Source organism: Tachyglossus aculeatus, chromosome X4 (assembly GCF_015852505.1).
Source record: "Tachyglossus aculeatus isolate mTacAcu1 chromosome X4, mTacAcu1.pri, whole genome shotgun sequence".
Classification (NCBI taxonomy): Eukaryota; Metazoa; Chordata; class Mammalia; order Monotremata; family Tachyglossidae; genus Tachyglossus; species Tachyglossus aculeatus.
This window is the reverse complement of record NC_052098.1, coordinates 36,788,223-36,797,880: the sequence shown is the minus strand read 5'-3', so window position 1 is coordinate 36,797,880 and position 9,658 is coordinate 36,788,223. Positions and strand designations below refer to the sequence as shown.

Below are 9,658 nucleotides of genomic sequence, written 5' to 3'. Positions count from 1 at the left end.
TTTCTCCCGTTCACCATTTCTATGATCAGTAGTAATAATAGTAGTTGCATTCATTGATTAGTTATTCTAATTATCCTTTCAGCTCACCCCTGAACAGACGCTTGGGTACTCGAAAGTCATCCAATCACCATACCTGCCCAGTGAAAGAGTGATGTGATGAGCCATATTTCATTATTATGGCCTGACATTAATAATGATTAAAGTGCTTGTTTAATCACAAGCACTCTGTGTCATGCACTGTACTAAGCGCTGGGGCAGATACAAGATAATCAGATTGGACCTAGTCCCTGTCCAAACATAGGGCTCATAGTCTAAGTAGAAAAGAGAAGGATTTAATCTCCATTTTACAGAGAGGAAGCTGAGGTACAGAGAAGTTAAGTGACTGACTCAAGGTCACACAGCAGACTGTGAGCCCACTTTCTAGACTGTGAGCCCACTGTTGGGTAGGGACCGTCTCTATATATTGCCAACTTGTACTTCCCAAGCGCTTAGTACAGTGCTCTGCACACAGTAAATGCTCAATAAATATGACTGATTGATTGATTGACAAGTGGTGGACCTGGGATTAGAACCCAGGTCCTCTGACTCTCAGACCCATGCTCTTTCAACTAGGCCGTGATGCTCCCCAACTTCCTGTTTTGCCACCTGAGAATAAGTAAGCAGCGTGGCTCAGTGGAAAGAGCCCGGGCTTGGGAGTCAGAGGTCATGGGTTCTAATCCTGACTCTGACACTTGTCAGCTGTGTGACTTTGGGCAAGTCATTTAACTTCTCTGTGCCTCAGTTACCTCATCTGTAAAATGGGGATTAAGACCGTGAGCCCCATGTGGGACAACCTGATTACCCTGTATTCCCCCCCACCACCACCGGGGTTAGAACAGTGCTCGGCACATAGTAAGTGCTTAACAAATGCCATCACTATTATTATTATTATTATTATTATTATTATTATTATTATTATTATTTAGGTGGTGTTTGTAGAAGTACTCTGGATGTTAAATGTGGCTTCTGGGCTAGAATTAAAAAGTTACATTTTGTAGTGGGGATCAGGCCTGCCTGCAGTTGTTAGCCTATTCCCCCACTTCACCCCCAGGCAGGCAGGAGAAAGGTATGGTTAGCAGGTAAGCTTTGGGGAAGCAAAGAGTGAGAACTGGGTAGTAGAAGGTGAAGAGAGATGAGATGTAAGATGGAGTATGCTCATGGAGGGCTCTGAAGTCAGTGGAAAGGTGGAGGGAGATGGATGACCACTGATGTTTTTGAGGACTGTAGACATAAGTCACTGAGTGACTTTGCAAGAAGATCGTCTGTGCAGCAGTGACTTCTGAAAGGAAAAGGATTCATGCAGGTCAACTACATTTTCTACTCAGTCTTGCCTTTGCTCCCATGGAGTGAGAAAAATAGAGAAAGATGGGTGATTCTGCCTATGGTTGATCAGGTGAAAATGACAAAGGATACTGTCCAGTGAGGGGGGTGTCTGTGAGGAAAGGGATAGGAGAGATGCAACAGAAAAAATGGGTCCCTGGGAGGTAAGAATTGTGGTGGAAAGTAGCTGAAGGCACCATAGTTATGACGGGGGCCAAGTATTTGTGAGGTATGCAGAGAGAGGAATATACAGGGAAAGGGTGTATGTGTATGTAGTGGGAAAAGATTGAATTGAGATATTGGACCAACAGCCTAGGCCTTTGTATAGCTGGCTGAGTAGGATAATACATTTAGAAGAGTGAGTAAGCTTTTCTGTTATTAGTTCGCTTTTATTTGGGGTGAGGGAATAGATAGAATGTGATTCCACATGCTGCTGTTAAAATTAACTTTCTTGCTTGCCACATCACTCTCCCTCTTCAAACCCTTCCAATGGCTCCCCGCTGCCTTCCATGTCCAATTCAGATTATTCAGTCGGCGTTTCAAGGCTGCGTTGCAGTAAGTTTCCACTTACAGAGCCTCTCTCATAACTTCTTACTCTTTCAACTGCTCCCTTTGCTCCTGTCAAGCATGTTTTCTCATTGTCGTCTGTTACCCTCTAGCAGCCCCCACCCCTTATTCCAATACAAGGGACTGAATCCTTTCAATTTAACCTACTAGTGAGCCAATATTCTCCTCTAATTACAAAAAGAGCTAGCATTGAATTGGTAATGTGTGGTGGGAGAGGAGATATGTAATGAAAATTCAGACCATTAAATGAATTATTGATAGAACCACTTGAATACAGAAAAAAGAGATAACAAAATAATTGGAGAAATAAAAACAGGGGATTTAAATCATAAAATCTCATTACATGTTGATGATTTCCCATTGTATGTATCTACCCCAACATATCAATATTCACACTACGCAGTGCAGTAAAACAATGCAACTCATTATCAGAATATAAAGGCCAATGGCATAAAAAGGAGCAATAATGTTCAGCAGTCTAAAACCAAATAACCTAGAAGTAATAGAATTATTCAGTTGGAATCTGAGTAGATTTCAGCTAGGAGTATGTTATAGCTAAACCACTGAACCTTTATAGTAGAAACCAGGAAAAACTCACTGAAGTAAAGGGAAGCCTGAAGAATGGAATGATTTGTCTTTCTTTTTGTGTTACCCATAGAAGAACCTAATTAAATATTATTGTAAAAACTAAATTTTATTATAATACTTGTCTTCACATATTAGTACTCATATCCTCCCCCTCCTATCCCTCCCCATCCCCCCTGCCTTACCTCCTTCCCCTCCCCACAGCACCTGTATATATGTATATATGTTTGTACATATTTATTACTCTATTTTATTTGTACATATTTATTCTATTTATTTTATTTTGTTAATATGTTTTGTTTTGTTCTCTGTCTCCCCCTTCTAGACTGTGAGCCCACTGTTGGGTAGGGACTGGCTCTATGTGTTGCCAACTTGTACTTCCCAAGTGCTTAGTACAGTGCTCTGCACACAGTAAGCGCTCAATAAATACGATTGAATGAATGAATGAATGAATGGGGAAAACTCACTATTAGAGATGAAAGTACATTCAGTTCACCTGTAACTCAGGGATTACATTATTGCCAAAGCCCATGTTAAGGAAATGGAGCCCTGTAAAACAAATGCTTGGATCTACGTCATGCACATAAGGACCGCCCTTTGCTTCCAATGCTGCACCGTGTTCTATCCAGACAAACTAGTGTTGATGGAATTTCATTCCCTAATTTACCAACAGCAATTTAACTAACAGCCTACTGAAAACACCAATTTTGGATACCTAAAATCTTGTTGTTGTGTTGCAGACTTGATATAGTGATCAAGCTAAGAAATGTATGGGACCAGTGGTATGTCAAGCAGAAGAAAACCAGGAATATGCCGACTCTCGCCAAATTAAGGACTTTTACACATTAAGAAAGAAATAATATGACCTAGTACACTCTAGCAGATATCAGGAATCATGCGAAGCTAGCAAAAACACACTAATCATCTTCTGGACATGCCAGCCACCATTGAAGAGAAGGCCCTTGACAGCATAGAAATCAGTCAGTCAGCAGTATTTGTAGTCAAATTATGAGGGCACGGTCTTGAATGAAACTTCTGAAGAAGCTGCTACCCTGGTAACATTTTTGGTATTTGTTAAAAGCTTACTAGGTGCCAAGAACTGTACTAAGGACTGGGGCATATGCAAGATAATCAAGTTGGACATAGTCCCTCACAGTCTAAGTAGGAAGAAGAACATGTATTGGATTCCCATTTTACATATGAGGAAACTGAGGCACAGAGAAGTTAAGTATCTTACCCAAGGTCACACAGCCAGTAAGGGGGCAAAGCTGGGATTAGAATTCAGATCTTCTGACTCTCAGGCCAATGGTCTTTCCACTAGGTCAAACTGCTTCTGCAGCTTCATAACAACTTCCCTACTCTACAATAAATTTAGTACACATGATCCCTTCCCTTACTTTGAACATTTGATTAAGTTTTTCTACCATCAGCAATAAATGTGCTTGAGTTGTTCTTCCAGTAGTGGGGATGAGTTGCACTTAGCCATCCATGTGCTTATCTCCCAAGCTTAACCCTGGTTAGAATGTAAACTGAGTCTTGTCTTGTCTTATGCCATCGAGTCGTTTCCTACCCATAGCGACACCGCGGACACATCTCTCCCAGAACACCCCACCTCCATCTGCAGTCGTTCTGGTATAGTATCCATAGAGTTTTCTTGGTAAAAATACGGAAGTTGTTCACCACTGCCTCCTTCCAAGCAGTAAACTTGAATCTCTGCCTTCGACTCTCTCCCATGCGGCTTCTGCCCAGCATAGGTGAGTTTTGATTTGTAGCAGATTGCCTTCCACTCGCTAGCCACTGGGCAAGCTAGCAATGAAAAGGGGATGCTTCTGCTTGACTCTCCCTCCCATAGCCGAGACTGGTGAGTACTGGAGACTCTCCAGGTGTGACCCTGAGAGGGGGTAATCTGAGTACATGGAGCAAAATATCAGTAAATCAAGGGTAGTTATTAAGTGCTTACTGTGTGCAGAATATTGTAACTAAATCATTTCAGATATTACAGACTAATAATACCCCCCCCCCCCCGACCTCTACACCATTACCTAAAGGCTTCTTTTCTCCTTTATTCAGTCAAACAGTGGTATTTATTGAGCACTTACTATGTGAAGAACACTGTACTAAGGACTTGGGAGAATACAATAGAACCAAATGATCAGACCCCTTCCCTGCCCATACCCAAAGAAAATTAGTTTCCACATTCAGTCTACACAGCCTATCCCAGTTGCTGTCTGGGTGAGAGGAACTGAGAGGGAGATTAGGCAGGCAGTTATAAGCTAGCAGGTTCCTTCAAAAACTCCTTTTTTTTTCCCCCAGGAGACAATGTCCTCAACTTGGTGAATTGGGGGCTAAGGTTCATAGCACGACATACTGCTCCCTTCCCTCCTGCTTCTACACCGCTATCTTAAAGCTTCCTCTTTCTTTTGTAGCCAGAAGTTTCTAACAGAGGGTTTCTGATCACTGATTTTTTGTGTGTCTTTATACAAAATATGCGCGAGGTAGTTGTAAATGCAGCGGTGAACCAGATGAAAAAATTATACCCTGACAATCATGTTAACAGTCATCATCATCATTATCATCATCATCAATTATACTGTGTAACCAGTAGCTTCTCAGTCATTTTCAAAGAATTCTGCTTCTTAGTAATGAAAATGGTAAAAAAGGGTAATGTTTTAGGATTCAGAAAGTATGATTAGAATACATATTATCTGTAATGTATTAATGTTATATTTTGCCTTTGGATAGCTTCAGAGTTTATTCATTCAAACAAATTATTCATTTGGCAAAGCTATTGTGCAGAAAAATGATTTGTTTCATTTTTTCTCACATCTTTTGTTTGGCACACATAAACTGTCATATTTTACACATCATTGTCTTTGATACACATTCTTATTGTCTGGTTCATTTATATATAAATATATGCACAGAAAAGAAATAAACATCTTGGTATTCTTTGGGGAATTATAAATGCAATTCATAAATTGCAATCATTTTATTTTTTACAATAGCATTTAGGAAAAAAGCAGACATTAACATCTAAAAGAAGGCCTTTTAAAATAGCAAACAATTATCCACCTTGTCTCTAACTGTAAAGATGGATAATATTTCAATGTGATTTAAAAATTGATCCTAGCTCTACTCAGCTGAGCATAAAGGAAAATATATGACCTGCTGAAGAGACAGAGGGAGCCTGCAGCATATCGTACATCACTGACAAAGTTAGGAAAGTGTTTCCTTCTAAGGATAGAATTTTCTGTCTGCTGTACATTTCTAGCCAGACTTTTATTTGACCTTGAAAAACTATAAGTGTAATCAATGGTTATCTAATAATAGCAGTTCAGGTTCAGTATTGGTGTACTCTGATCATGCTGAACTACACTGAAGAGGCCATGTTGTCAGACATTCAGCAAATACAGATCTTTCTTTGGTGAAACCGCAGAGTGCAAATTCTATATTACTATCCTTTGCTATTTAAAAATCCATGTAGCATTATCCTTTTGTTAAAACTTATATCCATTTTTGATTATATCTTTGTAGAACTGATAATAGGATTAGTAGCACAGTAGTCTAAAGTTTAAATGTAAATGTAGCATAACAGTATGGCCTAAAGAAGCATCGTGGCCTAGTGGAAAGAGCCCTGGGAGGCTGGAGACCTGGGTTCCAATCCCAGCTCTGCCACTTGCCTGCTCTGTAATCTTGGGCAAGTCCTTTAACGTATCTGTGCTTCAGTTTCCTTATCTGTAAAATGAGGATTAAACATTTATTCCCTCTCCCCCTTAAATAGTGAGTCCCATGTGGGACAGAGACTGTGTCTGGTCTGATTGCATTACATCAGCCTAAGCACTTACTACAGTTCTTGGCACTGCTTAAAATACCATTATTATTATTATTCCTGCTTATGGATTCTGAGTGTTAGATACCATTATTGGAATAAACTATTCCCTTAGTACGTTAAGTATTTTTGGATGAACATTGGCTTTGCTAGGACAATGCAGGATTATTACCAAAAGCATCGACTACTTTCTCACCATATTATTAATATTCATAGTGATAAAGCTAAATAGTACTCTCAGGAACTTTACCCCAGTACAAGGCTTGAACACAGATTTTCAGCCTAAATGAAAACACTTTGTTCACTAGATGACAGGTTGGTTGTTTTCAACACTTTAGCTCAATGGGCAAGACTCACCATCACGTAACCCCCTGTCTTAATGAGTAGTCAGGTGAAGGTGAATGTTAGATAGGAGCAAACACATCTTCTACTTCTTTAATAGATTCCCCAAGCCTCTGGAATAGTGCTCTACCTCAGTGGGTACATAGTAAGTGCTTAACAAATACCAACATTATTATTATTATTATTATTATTATTATTATTATTATAAATGCTGTAGAGTATGATGTCATGGGTGGTGGGAAGAGTTCAAGGAATTGTGCTTAGATCGTGTGGTTGAAGGAAGTGACCCAGAGGTCTCCACAAACTTCCACCCCCACAAAAGAAAGTGCCTGCCACTTCTCCCCACAAAGAGTCTGCACAGTTAGCCCATAGCAACCTGCTCCACTGTCACACAAGCCATACAGGATTCAGAAGCAGCAAATCTATGACCAACCAAAAGGCACCACTTACATTTTAAAACAGTACCCAAACCCTGGCCCTGACTGAACCTCTTCACTTCCTGGTAGAGTCTGGGGCAAGGGATGGGAAAAAGAATCTAGGAATTGGCAGCATTGGGTCTGAGTGAAAGGAATGAGGTTTGGCTGCATTGGGAATTGGGTGATCCCTCCCTTGATCCCTGGCACTGTTGGCCTCCTTCACCTCCATCCAGCCCCTGATGAGGCCCAACAGCACCAAGTCAGGAAAGGAAACATGAAACTAGGACTCTAGTCTATTCCCCTTGCAGCTAGATCTCATTCACCCATTAGAGCTCCCAAGGAGGAAGCTGCCACAGAGCCTGGCAATGCTAAAGCTAAAGGGAAAGAATGGAATGAGTGTGAGTGTATTTATCCTCTCATGATCTCTGGCACAACTGGACCTCATTCCCTTACCCAGCTTCAAACATCCCTGACTCTGCAAGTTTGACTTCTATCTCACCCCTGTATCTATGGAGAAGATTTCCAGGGTTCACGGTGTAGGGAGAGGGGTTCAGCAATGGGGCTAAGTGGAAAGAGCAGGGACTTAGGGGTCAGAGGAAGAAAGTCCTTAAATGCCAGAGATATTATAATTATTATGGTTGCAACTTCCTCATAAGATCAGGAGCTGCTTTTTTATTGTAAAAATGAAGAAATCTTGCCTGCCTTTTTAGATACTCCCATGTCCACGTTCTAGCCCTTTACTGGAATTAATCCATCAATTGGAATTATTGAGGACATAGGGAGTGCAAAACACTGTAGTAAGTACTTGAGAGAATGCAAGACAGGGTGGATTCAGGCACTTATCACAGAATGTTATATTCTTTTGACTTGAAAGGATAAACAGAACTGGCTGATTCTAAGTCATCTTTTTACTGTTATATTCCATACTGCAGCCAAACACCTGCCATCCTTTACATTTGCTTTACCTAATATAAAGTTAGAAGTTGCCCAACTCCGAAAAGCTTACTTTTCAAAGGGAAATGAAATTCTACAAATATCTTGGGCATTTGGAACACTTTGGAGTCTGAAAGAGAAAGATGAATGTCAGAAGCAACAGGAGGCCATTTTGATTTTAGCTTTTCCCTCTGAAGCCAAAGGACCCGGCTGCTGATTTCAGCAGTACAATAGAAGAGGCTGGGACTTTCCTATTAAGGATTAAATTTGGTTAGAAATTCAAACTAAGGGTGTTAAACTGCTTCCAAAGCCTGAAATAATTCTAGGCACACTTTTGAAGGGATATGGCACAGTGCAGCTGTGTGTGGAGAGAGAAGCAGCAAAAGAGAAGGTTGCAATTTAATCAGTCAATCAATCAAATGCATTTATTGAGTGCTTACTCAGAGCACTCTACTAAGTGCATGGGAGAGTGCAATATAACAGAGTTGACCTGTTTTCTGCCCACAACAAGCTTATTGTCTAGACGGGGAGACAGATATTAAAATAAATTACAGGTATGTACATGAGAGCTGTGGGGATTAGGATTAGCTCTCAGTGTGCTCTACTGAGAGCTCACCTCCTCCAGGAGGCCTTCCCAGACTGAGCCCCCTTTTTCCTCTCCTCCTCCCCATCCCCCCCGCCCTGCCTCCTTCCCCTCCCAACAGTGCCTGCATATATGCTTGTACAGATTTATTACTCTATTTATTTTACTTGTACATATTTACTATTCTATTTGTTTTGTTAATGATGTGCATCTAGCTTTACTTCTATTTATTCTGATGACTTGACACCTGTCCACATGTTTTGTTTTGTTGTCTGTCTCCCCCTTCTAGACTGTGAGCCCATTGTTGGGTAGGGACCATCTCTATAGGTTGCCAACTTGTACTTTCCAAGCGCTTAGTACAGTGCTCTGCACACAGTAAGTGCTCAATAAATACGATTGAATGAATGACTGAATGAATGAATTAGGGTGGGATGAATAAAGGATGCAAATCGAAGTGCAAGGGTGAAACAGAAGGGAGAGGGAGGAGGGGAAGTGCTTACTTGGGGAGGACCTCTTGGAGGAGATATGATTTTAGTAAGGCTCTGAAGGTGGGAAAAGTGACCAGTGGTGGTTCTCATAAATATTGGACAAGAAGACACACATCACACCTCACGTGCTATGTCAGGCATGTCGCATGATGTGATGATGTCAAACGTGTGATCGTAGAACACCCTCATTTAATCTGAGCCTTTGGGTTTCCCTCCCAGGTCCATATGAACTTTGGTGTTCCATAAGAGCCTGAGAATTTGTCAGCAGGACTCATAGTGGAGGAAGCTTCAGCACTAGAAAAACAACTACAAAAATGAAAGCATTTGGTAAGGTGTTAATAGCAATAATTGTGGCATTTGTTAAATGCTTACTATGTGCTGAGCACTACAGTCCCTGTCCCACATGGATTAAGTCCAAGTAGGAAGGAGAACAAGAATTCAATCCCCATTTCACAGATGAAACTGAGGCACAGATTAATTAAGTGACTTGTCCAAGGTTATATGGCGGACAAGATGCAGAGCCTTGATTAGAACCTAGGTCTTCTAACTCTCAGGC

General features: G+C 40.9%; 1 non-coding gene across 1 annotated transcript; it reads right to left on the bottom strand.

Annotated features, from left to right (window-relative positions):
• Positions 1–4,275: 4,275 nt before the first annotated feature.
• Positions 4,276–4,412, bottom strand: LOC119948574. Its single transcript, XR_005456961.1, has one exon. It is a non-coding gene; the product is annotated as a small nucleolar RNA SNORA7 (small nucleolar RNA).
• Between the last annotated feature and the right edge of the window lie 5,246 nt (positions 4,413–9,658).